This window comes from Gavia stellata, chromosome 9 (genome assembly GCF_030936135.1).
Source record: "Gavia stellata isolate bGavSte3 chromosome 9, bGavSte3.hap2, whole genome shotgun sequence".
In the NCBI taxonomy this organism is placed as follows: domain Eukaryota; kingdom Metazoa; phylum Chordata; class Aves; order Gaviiformes; family Gaviidae; genus Gavia; species Gavia stellata.
Window position 1 is genome coordinate 6,042,931 of NC_082602.1, and position 19,719 is coordinate 6,062,649.

Here is a 19,719-nt window from a genome sequence, read left to right on the forward strand (position 1 = left end):
CTCCTCACGGGGAGGACTCCACACTCTTCCCCTGCTCCAGCATGGGGTCCCTCCCACAGAAGACAGTCCTCCATGAGCTTCTCCAACATAAGTCCTTTCCCATGGGCTACAATTCTTCATGAACTGCTCCAGCATGGGTCCCTTCCATGGGGTGCAGTCCTTCAGGAACAGACCGCTCCAGTGCGGGTCCCCCCCACAGGGCCACAAGTCCTGCCAGCAAACCTGTCCGGTGTGGGCTCCTCTCTTCACGGGGCCACAGGTCCTGCCAGGAGCCTGCTCCAGCATGGGCTTCCCACAAGGTCACAGCCTCCTTTGGGCATCCACCTGCTCCAGTGTGGGGTCCTCCATGGGCTGCAGGGGCACAGTCTGCCTCACCATGGTCTTGGGGAAGGCTGTTGATGTTGTCTACCTGGACTTCAGCAAAGCCTTTGACACTGTTCCCCACAGTATTCTCCTGGAGAAGCTGGCGACTCGTGGCTTAGACAGGTACACTCTTCGCTGGGTTAAAAACTGGCTGGATGGCCGAGCCCAGAGTTGTGGTGAATGGGGTGAAATCCAGTTGGCGGCCGGTCACAAGCGGAGTCCACCAGGGCTCAGTTTTGGGACCGGTCTTGTTTAGTATCTTTATTGATGATCTGCATGAGGGGATAGAGCGCACCCTCAGTAAGTTTGCAGACGACACCAAGTTGGGTGGGAGTGTTGATCTGCTTGAGGGTAGGAAGGCTCTGCAGAGGGATCTGGACAGGCTGGATCGATGGGCCAAGGCCAATTGGATGAAGTTCAATAAGGCCAAGTGCCGGGTTCTACACTTTGGCCACTACAACCCCAGGCAACGCTACAGGCTTGGGGACGAGTGGCTGGAAAGCTCCCCCGCAGAAAAGGACCTGGGGGTGTTGGTCGACAGCCGGCTGAATATGAGCCAGCAGTGTGCCCAGGTGGCCAAGAAGGCCAACGGCATCCTGGCCTGTATCAGAAATAGTGTGGCCAGCAGGACTAGGGAGGTGATCATGCCTCTGTACTCGGCGCTGGTGAGGCCGCACCTCAAATCCTGTGTTCAGTATTGGGCCCCTCACTCCAAGAAGGACATTGAGGTGCTGGAGCGCGTTCAGAGAAGGGCGACGAAGCTGGTGAGGGGTCTGGAACACAAGTCTTATGAGGAGCCGCTGAGGGAACTGGGGTTGTTCAGTCTGGAGAAGAGGAGGCTGAGGGGAGACCTTATCGCTCTCTACAACTACCTGAAAGGAGGTTGCAGAGAGGTGGGTGCTGGTCTCTTCTCCCAAGTAAAAAGCGATAGGACTAGAAGAAATGGCCTCAAGTTGCGCCAGGGGAGGTTCAGGCTGGATATTAGGAAAAATTTCTTTACCGAGAGAGTGGTGAAACACTGGAACAGGCTGCCCAGGGAGATAGTGGAGTCACCCTCCCTGGAGGTATTCAAGGAGCGTGTGGATATAGCATTGTGGGATGTGGCTTGATGGGCATGGTGCTGTGTGGTGTGGGTGGGTTGTTTTTGGTGTGGGTTGTGGTGTGGTTTGTGGTTTGTGGTTTTTGGGTTGGGGTTTTTTTTTTGTTTGTTTGTTTTTGTGGGGTTTTTTTTTTTGTTTTTTTTAATGGTTGGACTTGATGATCTTACAGGTCTTTTCCAACCTTAGTGATTCTGTGATTCTGTCTTCACCACGGGCTGCGGGGGAATCTCTGCTCTGGCGCCTGGAGCACCTCCTCCACCTCCTCCTTCACTGACCTTGGTGTCTGCAGAGTTGTTTCTCTCACATAGTCTCACTCCTCTCTCCAGCTGCAATTGCTGCTGCACAGGGTTTTTTTCCTCCCCTTCTTAAATATGTTACCACAGAGGCGCTACCACTGTTGCTGATTGGCTCGGCCTTGGCCAGCAGCAGGTCCGTCTTGGAGCTGGCTGGCATTGGCTCTATCGGACACGGGGGAAGCTTCTGCCAGCTTCTCAAGAAGCCACTCCTGAAGCCCCCCCTGCTACCAAAATCTTGCCACGCAAACCCAATACAGGAAAGAAGTCTCACTTCCAAACTCGTCCAAACATTCTCTTTATGCTAGAAATTTTTTAAAAAAGGTTTTAAAAAGCAAGAGATACTACAACAATATCGACACCAGCCTGTAGGCTTGCTGAGGAAAGAAACGTCCTATCTTTGTGTAGGAAAAGGGAATTATCAGAACTCAGGAAAGAAAGGAATAACTTATTAGTGTTACTATGCTACCCTTTGGCATGCTAAAAAATTACTACATACAAGAGAAACAAGTTATAGTAAAAGGAAGCTATTGATTTTAAGGATTGAATTTAAGCTTCAGAAATGTTTATTGCCTTGTATCTCCTTAATGAACTGTATTTTCCTCTTTTAACAAAGTGAAGCACATAAAGTGCATATTTGACAGCTAGCTGTTGGTTTCTGGACAAGAATCTATAAAACTGCAGCCTGGGCTATATAAAGCAGTTAGACTGAAAATACCTCAATTCAATGTAGTAAGTAGTACAGTATAGCAATATTCTCTTAGAGCCATATTCTGTTCTCTGGTGAATTAATATACATATGGATCAAAAGTTAAGACGCTGCTCTTTATTCCTACTGCAAATGTCCTGAGAGAATTTATTCCTGGTATTCAAGAATGTTAAGCAGCCTCTCCAATGCACCACACTGAAAATATGGGCTAAAATATGAAAATTTATTAATGTCTTCACTTTCACTTCCTTGCCAAGTATATGCTTAAACAACACAATTTGCACCACTTCATGACAATGAATCATAATTAGTGTTTTTTTTCACAACTCAATTCTTCCTAAACTGAACAGCAATTTTAAAATGTTAGGACAACTTTTAAAGTGCAAATTTAGATCTCCCACTTCCAGAAGCTTTTGTTTTCTTTTCCAAATTTCTTTTCATTTTCCTAGTAGTCAGCTTTCCAAAAACGTGAATCTGACTAGGACACAGCATTCTATTTTAAATGCAATTTAAAAATCTCAATGCCTTTTGTACCAAAGAAGTTTTGTACCCCTGCACAAACTAGTTTAACATTAGAGATGTGGAGCCCAAGTGTTGATGTTCGCATATGGTTCAAAAATTTAATGTTTACCACACATTTTGAATGTTAAGAGTTTGGGGACAAACTCAACCCATCAGTGCTCATAGAATGAATTCCCAAAATTGGTCTTACTCAGATTATATGTAAGTTTAGGTAATTTTACAGTATTTCTAGCACATTAAGAATTGATAATCTTGTCATACTAACTATTCTCATAACATCTCATCTACCTAGAAAAAACAGTCTTTTCACTTTTGGAGTGTTACATAACAATGTTTGGTTCTAATCCAACTCTAAATACATTTTAGTGAAGCTGTTTCCCAAGATCTCTTTGTGGTTAATACCCTTGGAGAGACCATGCTGGGTTAGCCAGACTAGGTTTAATCCTTCTGGTTGAATCTTAACATTACATTGGTAACTGATCAACTATCTCCCAGTTGGTACAGCAATGTGAGATCCTGGCAGCCATCTAGTTCTCATGAAAAAATTGGAGGATGTTTTAACCAAGCTGTAGAAAAAAGGTAGGCTTTTACAGGAGCATCCTGATGGTAAGAGAGAACCTAATTTATATGCCATTCTCAAGCCAATGATCTGCAGAATATAATCCTACAAGGAGTAATTAGCTGCTGAAGTTGCTAGTCCAGAGGAAATAGGGTAAATGAGTCTGTACTGAACTGAAAAAGGTAAATTAGTAGACATTAAATTAATCTGAGAAGAAACAAGCAAACAAAGTGTAACCTGGGAAACCAGAAAAAAGGACAAAAAACCTTTGACAAACTATAACACGTTAGTTCATATTAGGAAAGGCTACTAGTCATCATAGTCTCCTCTACACAAATTCATGATTTTTCTCTTGCCAATGGTTCCCAAACATCCACTAACATCAGGAAAATCTGATGCATTGCTCTCCCTATTGCAGAAAAATAAATATTCTTGCTTAATGACCAAATCTAACAAACCTTATTCACATCCTTTTTCCCATTGTCTCTGAAAAGATTAGTTAAAAGTGCAAGGACTACTTTTAGGAGAAAAAATTGTCGGACAATGCTTACAGGTTGAAGAAAAAATAGGTTGCATTTCAGGAACAAAAGGTGGTCACCTGCTTGATTATATTGCATATGAGTAAGAGGACATATTAAGAGCATATATGAGGTTGCGCATTCAGCCTTAACTTTCAGACTTGCCTCCTGAAGTTACTGTAATGTACAACAGTAATGTTGTATTAATGTGGAGTTTTCTTCACTTAATTTAAATATAATTCCTAATAAAATTTCAGGTCCAAAAAAAAAAGTTAAGACAGACTGTGCTGGTTTTGTCTGGGGTAGAGTTAATTTTCTTCATAGTAGCTAGTATGGGGCTGTGTTTTGGATTTATGCTGGAAACAGTGTTGATAACACAGGGATGTTTTGGTTACTGCTGAGCAGTGCTTACACAGCCTCAAGGCCTTTTCTGCTTCTCACATGGCCCCACCAGTGAGTAGGCTGGGGGTGCACAAGAAGTTGGGAAGGGACACAGCTGGGATAGCTGACCCCAACTGACCAAAGGGATAGTCCATACCATATGACATCATGCTCAGCAATATAAAGCTGGGGGAAGAAGAAGGAAGGGGGGACATTTGGAGCGATGGCATTTGTCTTCCCAAGTAACCGTTACGCATGATGGAGCCCTGCTTTCCTGGAGATGGCTGAACACCTGCCTGCTGATGGGAAGTAGCGAATGAATTCCTTGTTTTGCTTTGCTTGTGTGCGTGGCTTTTGCTTTACCTATTAAACTGTCTTTATCTCATCCCACGAGTTTTCTCACTTTTACTCTTCCGATTCTCTCCCCCATTCCACCAGGGGGGAGCGAGCGAGCAGCTGTGTGGTGCTTACTTGCCGGCTGGGACTAAACCACAACATAGACTTATGTAGAAAGTCTTGCAGCAGGTAAAAAAAAACTTGTGGTTTTTTCAACATACAAAAATGAGTTCAGTTAGAGTGCAATAACTCTTGTTTTACTCAGAAGATGTTCTTCTATTTCTTGTTATTCTCAGCTGTTGTTAGGCCCTTTGAAATTGACAATGACCCTAAACTTCCCTTGCCTTTCATTTCCTGATTAAGAAGTCCTCTTATGCCCTAAAGTAGTAAATATTAAATGCCGCAAATTATCACTTTAGTAAAAGAGCTCAGTATTTAACTTGAATACATTAGCATTACTTAAACGTTCATGACACCCACAATCAGATGCATTCAGCACTGCTCACACTTGTAGCTGTATTATGCTTGTTCTGGATACAGTTAATTTTCTTCATAGTAGCTACTATGGGGCTGTGTTTCCGATTTGTGCTGTAAACAGTGTTGATAACACAGGGATGTTTTAATAATCGCTGAGCAGTGCTTACACAGAGTCAAGGCCTTTTCTGCTTCTCATACCACCCCACCAGTGAGTAGGCTGGGAGTGCACAAGAAGTTGGGAGGGGACACAGCTGGGACAGCTGACCCCAACTGACCAAAGGGATAGTCCATACCATATGACGTCATGCTCAGCAATTAAAAAAGCTGGGGAAGAAGAAGGAAGGGGAGACATTTGGAGTGATGGCGTTTGTCTTCCCAAGTAACCGTTACGCGTGATGGAGCCCTGCTTTCCTGGAGATGGCTGAACACCTGCCTGCCGATGGGAAGTAGTGAATGAATTCCTTGTTTCGCTTTGCTTGCACATACAGCTTTTGCTTTACCTATTAAACTGTCTTTATCCCAACCCACAGGTTTTCTCACCTTTACTCTTCTGATTCTCTCCCCCATCCCACCAGGGGGGACTGAGCAAGTGGCTGTGTGGTGCTTAGTTGCTGGCTGGGGTTAAACCACGACACTGTATGAAGGCACTAAGCCAGTGGGTTTTGGAGATTTCGCATCTTACCCTAGACCAATCAGGACAGTACTGAAAAACTATACTGATGTAACTGATCAGAAAGTGAAACTCTGCAGTGTTCATGGAGAGAAGAAAGACAGTTTAAAATCAAAACTAATGAAGGCTGTACCAAAGACAGACTTGAGGAGAATGACTACTCTCATGTCACAGACACTATTCATTTGCTACATAAACAAGTCGGAGCCTCAAGTAGGCTCCCTGGACTTTAGAATGCTCTTCCATATTTGTACAAGCTTAAGTATGGGCTCCTAACGTAAATGTTATTAACAAGTCACTGAACTACGAATGTCATCTATCTGGACTTCTGTAAGGCCTTTGACATGGTCCCCCACAACATCTTTCTCTCTAAATTGGAGAAATATGGATTTGATGGGTGGACTGTTCAGTGGATGAGGAATTGGTTGGATGGTCAGTCAACAGAGGGTAGTGGTCAAGAGCTCTGCCCAGAGAGGTGGTAGATGTCCCCTCCCTGGAAACATTCAAGGTCAGGTTGGACAGGGCTCTGACCAATCTGGTATTTTTGAAAATGTCCCCGCTCATTGCAGGGGGATTGCACTAGATGACCTTTAAAAGTCCCTTCTAACCTCAACTATTCTATGACTCCATGCAATTAAGAGCCAGAGTTCATGAATATGTATTAATTATCAAATTCAGCATCCTCCACTGTAGAATAATTCCCTTTGATGTATTTTTTGATTACAACAGAGATTTAAAGAGATTCAGCCATTTATTTCTGGGACACTGTTCTGAAATATTCTAAACCTATCACTGTTGGACAGACTTTCTTGCTACGTAGCCAGAATTTCCTCTTTCTCAGTTGCATCTCTTTAACAGATACAGTTATGGTTACACACATGCTGAAAAATTGTGTCATCTCCTGCATGTAATAACTGACTTGAGTTTTTAATTAACCTAAGTTGTAATCAGAAAAAGCAATGTTCAGGTTATCAATTAGTAATATTTTGTTCACATATTTGAGTGCTGTAATGATGTATACAAAACCCTTCATATAAAATTGTGAGGTTAAGTTAACAATTAGATTGAGCTTCTTTGTCATATAACAAAGGCTACCTCTAGACAAACTGATTTCCCCTATTATTTTATACTTCACATTCTAGTAAAAACTAATAGTTTCAGAGAGTGAATCACTTTATAAATGGAACTAGTGCAAGGTGGAAAACCAAAGCATGACTCAATAATTTTCCAAGTATTTTGAAAAAGAAAGAAAAGACTAATTATGCAAGCTTGTGAAGTTTCATGAAGACGCAGAAGAATACATACAGTCTTTGAGGTCCATCAAATGCTACACAAAGGCCCCATCCATCATACTTCGTAATCTCTCTTAGCATCCTCCTCCTATCATCCTGTTCATAGAATTCCTTAACATGTGAAAAAGTCTCTCACTGTTGAAGAAGCACTGGCCACCTCTTCTGAGATGGTAAATGTTTCGGGACAGACAACTGTGCCTGTGGGCCTAGAAAGCAGTTTGCTCATATTGAGGCCACTGCGAACAAAATAATACTAGTGCCTGTGATCTAAACAGCTACTGTCAAGCACAATGAGTGTTGCAATGGATTGATGTTGGATGAATTAGCATGTAAACCCACACAGATAACGAGAAGCCACCTTTTAGGGCCCAAAGCACTGTTTGCACATTTGTACAAGCTCTCACTACATCAGAGGAATGGCTTCAGGCAACTCAAGCATAGCAAAATTTAACGTCTTTTCTGGAGTCCTACAGGTGTGTCTGAACATTGATCTACCGAGTTCCAATCTCAGAGTTCATCCTTTCTCTTCCGTGAATTGTGACAGATAAACTTTTTATTTTATACAAGTACGTCCTCACAGAAGCCAATAAAATAGAAACTCAAAAAGTTAGCAACACGTTACAGTTGCTAGGATCTTGAGATTCCTATTAATACAAGTGATACTTGTGTGTGAATCACCACATCTGATATTCTTGTAATTTAATTTACAAACCTAAACACAAATGTTCCAACTCACTTAATGCTTCCAGTTGTAGCCACTGCTTTTTGGCTACTTTGCTATTAAAGTCTCCTGCTATAGTTAAGAACAGTAGAAGACAGTGGCTCAGTCAGAGCTGGAAAGAAACGTTTTAGCCACTCATATTGTTATCTGAATGCTCGTAATTTTCCTTTTTTTTTTCCTTTTCAGACAAAAACGTGAAATGAAGAATATTAACTAGGACCAACCGGATCATTCGATTAGCTATTAACAAGCATATGAAAAACATATCCTTGAAAGCATACACTTTCATGATTGGGCTAGGGCACTTACAAAATTAAAAAGTATTTGAAGTACAATGAAATTTCAAAGCAGACAAGGTATATAGCTTTTACAGAGTACCTGACTTAACTTTAATTTGTGCCATGATTTTCCCATGGATAGGTTATATGTTTTAACACAAAGATAGAACTGATCTATCTTGCTTTGACTATAGCTTTTATCCATTCACTGATTAAGGGAATTTCGCATACGTTTACAGTAGACAAACACGAAATAGTATCAACTGAAACAAGCCTTCAGATTTTCTCAAACTATTATAAGAACTTTAAGTGCCAGTGCCCTACAAAGAAATGCTTACTCCAACAGATAACAGAGGACTAGAATCAATATTTAGGTTAATTTTTTCTTTATAAATCAGTGAAAGCCTGTAACATCAATTACTTCTCCCTGGCATAAGCTTTCAGTGAGAATTGTACAAGGTCACACCATGACTGTTTTGAGTCCTACACAGGTGTGTGAGGCTAAAACAGAAAAGAAGCAGAAAAGAACTTGTGCTCCCACACTGCAGATGATAGATAGGCAGTACCAGTAGGCAATCTGAAATAAAGTTAATGCCAACAGTCTGCTTTATCAGAATTATCCTAACACTTTTTTCAGACAGATATGTATCAAAATTCTCTCTACCCTTAGGCTTCCATAGAACTAAGTTGGATATTCCATAACCCATGCATGCCCTTCCTCCAGAGCCAAGCTACTCTCATGCTTTCCCTCTGCAATATTTCTCCTTTCCTGAGACCTTCTTGTCTCATTCACTGTAATTCTTTCTCTGCATTCTTTCTGAAGAGGTCTGTAAAATTCTGTTCTTGCTCAACTTTGATTCCTGAAAATTAATCCCAGGAAAACCCAGAATAGTAAGACCAAAAGGAACTAAGAAATGTAGAGTGAGCTAAGAGGTGCACGTGCAGGTTAGTCTGTCCCAAACAGAGTTACATGAAAGGTCATCATGTATTCTGTGACACTGGCCATTCTTCTAGGCAACCACTTTGGAATGAATTACAATATAGTCCAAAATACTACAGGAGTTTTAATGCTTTTTTTTTTTTAAAAAAAAAAAAGAGCCTCTAGGGTTCTGACTGTTCTAACACTAGTTTATCCTAATGGAAGTAAGTATATTCTTTCCAGTCACCCATTACTGATCTCTGTCAGCATCAACTGATGGGATCTATTATGGCAGCTTCTATGTTCAATAAATGACAATGAACAGGGATGTCGACAGACAAGCTCTGTTCCAGTTTGCACCTTTGTAGCACAGGCTAGAGTGGGAAAGAAATGTGAGGGAGATTTCAGTGAGGAACTTCCTAGGGAACTAGGAAAGAGAGAATGATAATTGTCAGTCTTGTCCAGAAAAGGAAACTTTTTTTGCTTTCCAGGGACTTCTGCTTTGCTAGGATGTATGACTACATTGAGATAAATTGCTTGAAGCATATGCCTAAGAAAGAGGTGTCTGTGGTAGAAGAACAAATACAACTGGGGAAGAAAGAAAGAACTCTCCACAAAGGTACACATCATGCATTCCAACACTCACGATCAGTCCTGGTTTTCTAAATCAGATAATCCAGCAGAATGACAGTACTGTTTGTAACATGTGGGTAATGTTTTACTATCAGCAATTAATAGTTAAACTAAAACAACACTTGCCTAAAAAACTTTAATTGAAATAATGTAACAATATAGAAGAGTGAAAGGCAAGCATGCTTATGTAATTTTGTTTCATACTCTGATAATGTCAAATATTACATGTAATTCAAAAGCAGAAACAGTCAAACTCGGGGTAAATATTTTTTACCCTTATTTTTAGCAAACATTGAATAAACAAATGTCTCCATGACAGAAAGTTAATTAGAAGAAAACAGTGCTATAGGGTGCTCTAATTTAAAAAAAAAAAAAGTGAAAAAATTTCTTCTGGCAATAGGCCATATTTTAAGCCAGGTTTTTTTACTCATTTATGACTGCATAAAAGCTTTTGGTGATCACTGAATTCTCTGTTAGATGCCATGGAATCAATTCAGGTTTAGAGAAATGACATTTACCCTTCGACCATCTTCCCTCTACGGATAACACACATCTGAACTATCTTTGCCTATACATATTAAAGGCTATATACCTAGCAATATGCTTTTAGCCCTAGACTTTGGCCTGCTGAGCTCTTTGGCCCATTGTCACTGCGCTCAGCTCAGAGATCACTCACTACTCCTCAGCTGGGACCATAGCTGGGCTGAGGAGATCCTCCCCGCTTTGGGAAGTAAGCTGTAGCTGCCAGCTGCCAGCTACTGGCACCTCCCTTCAGCAGACCAGAGAGCCTGCCTCTAGCAACAACAAACAGTTGGGTAGGGGCATCACTTCTCAGCAACAATGCACTTGCTGTTCAAGCTGCAGGAGGGACTCAGCTCTGACCTGAGGACCCGAAAGCATCTCAAAATGTAGGTTAGGGATCGCTACAACTAAGGATAAAGATTTAACAGTGTTACTAACAAAAAACTTATAACCCAAGCCCAGATTATGATCCAGGCTTAAAATGCTATGAAACCATACTCCTGACACAGTACTCATCTCCTTGTTTGATACCCTTTTCGTTCTCTCTCAGTTCCTATGTAATTCAATGACAGAAAGATACAGCACAGCTATTTTTTTCCAAATGCTGAATAAAGTAGTGTTTATGTTAAATGAGAAAGTTAAGATGCAAAAGCTACCTCAGCATTCAACTGCTTGCAGCTCTTTAAAACAACTTTATCAGTTTTGAATATTGATGAGGACTGCCATCTGGCTGACAGCAAGAGTGGCTATATCATACGTATAATGCACTGCATAATTAAGAAGACAATGATAAACAGGTCCCTGATCATGCAGAGCAAAATTTGGTGAGGCCATGAAGTTACTGTGTCTATATGAGCATCTATCTGCATTATAAGATTGGCTTAGTTGTACTGTATACCAAGGGCCATTCGTTGCTGGCATAAAGTATTCTCAGCCCCTTGTGTTCATTCCTGCCAATTCCTAAGCACTGACCAAGGCTAAAACAAATGCATATTAAAAAGGGATTGGAACTAGACGAGCTCTAAGATCCCTTCCAACCCAAACCATTCTATGATTCTGTGATATAATTACCTATATATCTTTAACTTCTCTGATGCATGTAACTTGTACAGGTCCCACAAACAGATTTTTTTCAGCACAATCAGGAGTGGCACTGCAAAGCAAGTACAGCAGGAATTTCTTAGAGCAGGCAGGACACCTGGCCTGAAGCAGCTGCAAAGTATTATAGAGACAGTACATAATAAAGCATAGGAAGAGGCCATCCTCTGCCTTTCAACTTACATTTTTCCAGTGCTTTCTCTTGACGAGCTCTTTCTTTCTCTTTTGGATATTCACTGTGCAGATTACATCATTCAATCTGCACTATGTTTTAATGTAATAGTTAAACTTGGCTTTTGAGAATAGGGGGAAAATATGCTAACTGCTAAGAAGTAACACATAGCAATTCCATAGCCACATAATTTATTGGCAGAACAGGGATTTGAATTTGGCTCTCCTGCAATGTTAATAAATGCCACCACATAACCAGCCTATGAATTATTTTGAGATAGGCTTATCCCAATTTTTCCTGTTAGAGTTGCTCCACTGTGTAAGCTGAATATTAATTAGAGCAAGAATTTGAACAAGGTTTGCAGTTAGGCAAGCACCACATCTTCTGAGTCCATCTCTCTCCTTAACAGTTGAGAAACCCTTCATCTAGAACAGCTGTATTCTTACACACTGCTTAAGGTTTAATGATTAATTAATGATTAATTTCTGATAAAGCCAGTTAAACCAGAATTCCTGGCCAGATCTAACACACAACCTACATTTTTCTAGGGACCTGAAATACCCAGTAGCACCTTTTTGTAATGCCTAATGAAATTTCAAAGAATCTGATTAAATGAGGCAGAAACAAGATACATGACTGATTTAGAGTTTATAGACTACATTTCAGCGAGATCTCATACAATTCTATTTTAACAAGCTAATTAATTTCCACTAAATAAATTATTGTAAAAATACAGGGTTCTGAGGAGGAACTGTAGGACAACTTGTATCTAATCGGAAAATGCATATATTATTTAGTAAAGGAACCAACTTACTATAACAGACAACTTAGGAAACCCGTCATCATGTAAGGGGAAGTTAAAAATCGTTTAAAACTTTTTCTCTACTGAAGAATTATGAGCTTTTAGTAAAAACTGCTATATGAAAATGGAGAATGTACAGATTGAAAACCACTGTTGCTAGGGTCAATACAAATCAACTTTGTTTTCCCTTTGCACAGATTATAACCTCGAATTATATCTCTGGATGTTTAGAGATGTTTATCAGATCTAAACCATCTAATTTTATAATATTATAATAATACTTTATTAAGGTGAAATATCACATTAGTGGCAATTGAATAACATATTAATATTCTATATATGTTTATGAGATCTAAACATCTCTCTATATATGTTTAGAGTTGTTAATTAGAGGTAATTGAACACCCTGGACAATGGCTCTAAGTATTCACAGATAAAACCAAATCCTGCTTGATGAAAAAGCAATTGTGATAAAATGCTGTCTATGTCTCTCCTAAAGACCAAATAATGAAAAGACTGAAACCAAAACAGACCCACAAAGCCCTCTAGCGGAGAGAACAGTGGCAGAGAAAGCCTTATACCATGGATTCAATCTCTGCTTTTAAGACATTTAACTATGAATCCTCTGACATTATTGAATTATTAAGTTCTAATACACTTTTTAAGGAACACTTGAGCCTGTCTTTCCCTTGTCATCTTCAGCACAGAGCAAGCATAACTCTTTATGGAAGGCCACGTGCATGCTGAGCTTGCTTTTTTGAGTGAGAAGAGTTCGACCATTTTCTATGTACCTTGGCTCTTCTGCACAGAAACGCTTCAATGCTGTAACATGTGAGGAAACCACATTTCAGTGTTGGAAGGGTATTGGAATAGCACTGGGCAATTACTGTAGGAAATCGAGTTATCTTGTGATGGTAAAATTACAAACAAAGCAAGAGTCCCTGGTTTTGTTCCTGTTTGCCACTGAAGATACAGAGGACATAACGGTAATTGTCTGGACAAGCAATACCTGGCTGACCTCAGTTACAGTCACTGGAGACATCTCTATGCTACCCTGCCATCAGATCTGCAACCACGAAGTGAATATGTAGTCTGTCTCTTTTGCACAATATAGTCTGCAATTAGTTATGATATGGTTCGATATCGCACCTGCTCCCCCCCAGTTCCTTTTCCCTGTTCGTCTTGCTCACTCTTTTCCCTATCTTTTGTTTGTTTCTTTGAAGTTCTCTCTAGCATTTTTCTCTTATGGGAAAAAATAATTACCACATCTACAACAGGTTTTTTGAGCAATTCTGCTTATTTAACAGGCTTGTGGGGCTCCATGAAGTGTATCAGCTGTGGTAAGGTTCTTCAAAGGTAAAAAAGCATTTAGAAATTGAAACCTCATTTGAATATATGTTCTACATTGTAATTAAAGATTTTCTGAACTTGGAAGAGCAGCTAGGAGTCTGATCTCAGCTATCTCAGAAAGCTAATGAAACATCACCGCTTGAAGAGTTCTTGGATCTTGCATCTCTGAATGCTTTTTTGGCAATTTGGATAGAAAAACTTCTGGGATGAGTCCATGTGTCCAGGAACAGGTCTAATTCTTCTTCTGAATTTCTTGCCCTATCTCCAGTTCTTGTCTGACCCTAATCCCATCAGTGACCTGACTATAAAAAAGTCTAAATCCTCAAAAGACAATCTAGTTCAGTGCTGAGCCCAGCTTCTTCAGTTTGTCCAGAACAGTAAAAAAGAAAATGAACCAATCCAAAACTATAGCTCCTGTAAATCTGGCAGAACTTCTCCAAAAAAGCTCTATACATTTCAACATTTCCTTCTGATGGGTTCACCAAATTATCTTTCTAACACAGTCAAACGAAAGACAACACTGGTATAAGCTGACAGTGCTACAGATTTTTCAGCAACACGACATTGCCAAAGCCAAAACGGGACACTGAATTTTAAGAACACATTTGTTTCATGAAGCTATCCATTTTATACAGTCCAAGAATAAATCTGAGTTGTACGTACACCCTAATCATGTTATTTGTTTTTGAAAACACGATCTGAGTATTTGGATTGTTCCTCCTAGAAATTCCACCTTTTTTTCCCCCTTGATGTTAAAATGTGCAGAAAAAAATGAGGGAAACTTCTTAAATTTTAGGAAGCTAAATGATAGACACAACTAATTTTCATTAAATGTCGTGTTTTAGTCTTCAGTTTAAAAAACAAAAGAAAACAACCACCACCCCTCCAGAAACCTCTCCTTGACCTGAGAGATTTGAACCTGACCTATGGCTTAATCACGATCAGCCAAGAAACATATTAGGAAGACCAGCACAAGTAACACAGACATTATGGTAAATATTTTCTCTCCGACTGATCATACTGGAAGCATCTTCTGATGAGCACTCATTTTTTTGTGAAGAATGGTTTACCATGACAATTGTATTGACTTTCTTTATTCCACATTCACAAAGCTGTCTTTGTTATGTCTGGTGGGGTTTTGGGATTGGGTATTTTTTTGTGTGTGTGATTCCCCCCTCCACCCTGCCATGGATATCACCTAGTATCTTCCTCCATGTATTTTATATAAATTCTAATAGACAGTTCTTCCTGCAAATCACTCCTGAAAAGAATCTTTTCATTCTTACATAATGTCTTGGAAGACAAATGTCATTATTATCTTTTGTCTGATAGTTGGCATTTTGTCATTCAGTCTTAAACGAAGCCTCTGGGCTAAGTCAGTTCCTTGGCTTCCATACTTCTGACATTGTTAGATTAGATTGTGAAGAGTACGTACAAAATAATTCACTGACATGTTTCTCTTACTTGTCTAAGTCAAATAATGCCAGTTGAAAAGCTACACTGCAGCATGGCTTGACATACTTTGCCTGTTTTTCCGTAACAGTATCAACCTGTTTAATCTGAGCCACAATAAAGCTTTCCACTCTGTGCTGTGTTGCACAGAACTTGCTTCTTTTCTGTTTGCAGATCTAAACTGAGACCACTGACATTGGCTTTTTTTGGCATGGCCATCCCTCAACAGTGATGGTAGTTGAATTCTGAGGTGGACTGTATTTGGAAAAATGCTGAGAAGCAGTTCTCACTGTACATTTCCCCCCTTTTTCTGTTTATGTGTTTGCTTGGCTGTAGCATAACTGTGTGACCCATAAAGTGCACAAACTGCAGTTACTCAGTGTAACCTTACCTTTGTATATTCAGGTCTTCTTACCATCTGATACTCTGTTGCAGATTTTTGTTGATCCTCGGTGGTTTTAGATGTCCAATCTACTTGTTTTGCTTTTATTTGATGCAATTTTAAAGCTAGTTGTCTTAATCTCTCCTTTTGCTACAGTATTTTTTGATTTGGTAGGTCTTGATCTAATGTCTGACAAATCATGAATAAATGCTAGACAAGCCTTGTTTTCAGTTTTTACCAGCTGTAATCTCCGTTGCTTTACTTCCTTGCTGTATTTTCCCTAAAAAAAAAAAACAAACCTTAATTGTAACTACTTAAAACCAGAACATCATCACCTGTCATGACAGTTTAAGCGATAGGGAAATTAATGTCCAGTGTAGTAGTATAGAGAGCACAACATTTTCTTTGCCCTTTAATCTTAAAAGGGTTATGACTATGATTAACAGGCTAATCTTATGACTTGCATTAATGTTTTACTAAGCAACTGATTGCTTGTATCATTGGGCTTAGTCCCTTCAATATGCAAAAAAATCCCAATGTCCCTGAACAGGAAAGGGATTACTGTAAGGTCTGTTTTCAAGAAGCAAATTTGTGCTTATCAGTTTTGTTTGTCTAGGGTTTTTCTAATTCTCTGTTAATCACAGCAAACATAATACAGGCAATGAGGAGCATGATTGTCACTTCTTCATTGCCAAGAGATCCAGTATTCCACAGAGTCAATAGCTAAATTCCTCACTAACATATGACAACTAGTAGGTGCTGCCCTAAAGTGCTTACAAGCTGAACAAAATTGATTCATTTGACCCACTGCTTGGGACCTGAGGGACAATGCAATTTATTGCACTTAGAGGAGCTAAGTTACAAAAACGCGATGACAACTTATTTCAGGTATCTTGCTGAACCAATACAAATTCCTCTACTTAGGCCAGTCACCAAATGACAATACAACCATGTCTTTTGGCACTCTGGTGCCAAAGCAATGTCCCCTGTAATCCTGACATCATAAGATCTGCACCAGCATTGTGTAGAGATTTTTAAAGACATAAGTATACAAGGAAGAAGAAGTAGTGATAAACAGCAGCTAATATATTTGTGAATGCTTGCTATGGACATTAAACTAGACTCTCCCACAGGTCTTTGGAACTATTTATCTGCATACATGTAAGAAGCCCACTTATTCTATGGTTCTCTAACCACAGAATTTGCTGCATAAGTTCAACATGAATGTTCGAGTATGAGTGTATTTATGTTTTGTTTGCCTGCATGTATATTTATAAACGCATATGAAATCTGACATTCACAAAAAATTTGGAGACATTTAAGTCTTCCAAGTAAGTGAAATGTTTGAAATAATTCTGAGAGATAGATTACATGTAAATTATTGTTACACCATCTTCCAGAACTCAAATACAGCAACTTAGATCCATATGGAGAGCTTCCTTTCTTGTCATTTAAACTCAAACACACGATAGTTTTAATATTTAACCTGTAGCAGCATCTTCCAACAATCCCAAGCGTTCTCAGAGCTGGGCTGCTGAATCTCAAAACTATTCTTTCACCAAATTCCCAAACCTCAGATCTCACTAGATAGTCTCTATATGAAAGCTATTACTGTCAGTCAAAAATGCTGAAACATATTAAAATTTTAAGGAAGCATAAAGCAAACTGAATGTAGTAACGAAACAAGTTATGTAAAGATTATGTTCTGCTTGCATCTTCCTTTTCACAATTTAGGTCAATAAAAAAAATCCTTCTGCTTTCATTTTTACATTAACTTGCTGCACTATTTCTTTTCCCTGCATTTGCATTGCCACAGAAGTCAGTCAGTCTTCAGTCTACTAACTGCAAAGAATGTGGGTCCTATAAATAAGCTGGTAAGAGTTTTAACCTCTTGCTTAGAGAAATCCATGATTAAGGAACAATAGTTCTAAGTTTTCATTTAGAACAGAAAACACAAAGAAAAAAGCCCAGTTATGAAAAAAAATTATGCATGGCCAAGGCAAGAAAGAAGAGCTGAAAGTCAAGTTTTACCATTCTGGAAAAACACTCAATGTGTTAAAAATACCATATGCTAAAAACTGGGACAAAAAAAAAACCAAACAATTTTGAAATATTCTGTGAGTTGATAAACTGATCTTAAACAACGTTTCTAACCAAAATGCTTTATTAAAATTTTTACCAAGCTCCTATAAGCTTAGTATGGGCAGCTGTCATTAAGAAGAGGAAGAAAAGGACACAATGTAATCCATGACTTCTCTCCAGAGGCTGCTATTTCTGTCAGACATTTCACCAATGGACACTAATAAAACATACGTCATCAGCCTTCGGCTCCTTGAGCTATTATGGGCCTTACAGAAGCTCTGCTACATACTGTTGATTTACATGGATCAAATTTGGGCAGACATTTAGATGGCCCTTTGAGCAGATACTAGCTCTAAAACTAAACAAGAAGCTTTTTCCTAGACTTAGATTAAAACCAGGGTGACATCCAACCTTTATTTTCATACATCTATCACAGCTAAATAAGTAATATTATCTGCTTTACCTGAGAAAGAACAGACATGCACTGATAATAGTCCAAAACAGCCTCTTTTCTGACTTTTTTTTATTTTTTTGTAAGTCAGTTCTCTCAGACCTTAGTTTTTCTTACATTTTCTGTGCAGAAATCTAAGATAAACTTTAGTTCCACCTGTGCAGAAAAATTCTGGGCTGACATGAAGTCCTCTTACTAGTATCACTCACGGCTATTTAAGTGTGTCTTTAGACAGGGCTCAAGTACTGCTCAGCACAGTCGTCCTGCTTCTCTATGGAGGATCTTACAGTCAGCCTCTCATGTACGGAGCTTCTGTAGCTTAAAGTTTTAAAGCATTTAATCAGATTCCTGGAACAGAAAAAGCTTGAGTACATGAAACCTGATGGGTTCGCGTAATCATACTTTTTCCATTCTAGAAAAACAATAATTTCCTATAGTTAGTACTGTTATAATATTAATTGAAACTGTGTCTATATGCTTGAATATTCTTTGTACTGCAAGAGAGGACCAGGTAATTACTAATTAGAAGTACACTCCATACGTAAAAGATGCATGTTTAAAAGTTTGGTGAGATTCTTTGAGACAGACCTCCCATAACATCCTTTTCCACAAAGGATGGAAGAGAATGGATTCTTGCAAGCAACTTCATTTGGAAAAGAACAGCTCATATGTTATATGACAGACTGGCAGACTCATGTCCTGTTCTGCTGTTCCTTTTCCTCTTTTTTCCCAATTATAAAGAAATAAATATAGAGTGGGAGTCAGACGACGTATGTTGTGTTACGTTTTGAAATCAATAAGCATTACACTTTAAACATTCACACTGCTTAGGTGCATCCTGTAAGACTGGTTTCATAAAGAAACTGTGGATTTCATCAGTGCAGAAATTGTAATGCCTCCAAAACCCTTAATAGTCTCAAAATCCCATTTCACTTCAATGATAGGCATAATTCAATCTTTTCTCTGACTCCTAGAAGATACCATAAGCATATTCAAAACCAAAACAGAGCTATAGCAAGAAATCGTATTCACCAGCATGTTGCCTACTTGAAACGCTGAGTTGTCTAATCATCCACCCCTCTACAATTACTTTTCCAAGAGCCAGGTAGTGACTGGGGATGAGATTTTCTAGTTTGCAAGTAGGTGATTTAATATATTAACAAACAATATAACACAGAGACCTTGAAAAAAAAAAACCAAAAAACCAACATACTTGAACCCTGGCAGGCCACCCCCATGACTGACTATATGAATACTGGGAGAAGGGCGGCAAAAAGCTGAGAGGATCTCATGGAATGTAAGTCAGCAGGGAAGTAGAAAGATTGCAAAGAAGCAACAGAATAGAATTGAAATCAGGAGGTAAAAGGGCAAAGATTATATCTATATCTATATCTGAAGACTTTTAAGCCTGCTCCAAACCCAAAACATAAAACAAAGTGCCTGGTATGTGGACACAGTAGTTGGCTATCATTTCTTGAAAATGAATGCTTATATCTGTCAAAGCATAAGCCCCACACACAGATGAAAGCTGCTAACACCACCATCAGGCTGGTTTTAATAACAAGTTTTTCAAGTGAAGAGCTGGAAACAGACATATTTTTCAAAATATATAGGAAACAAAGTTCTATAGAATTCTT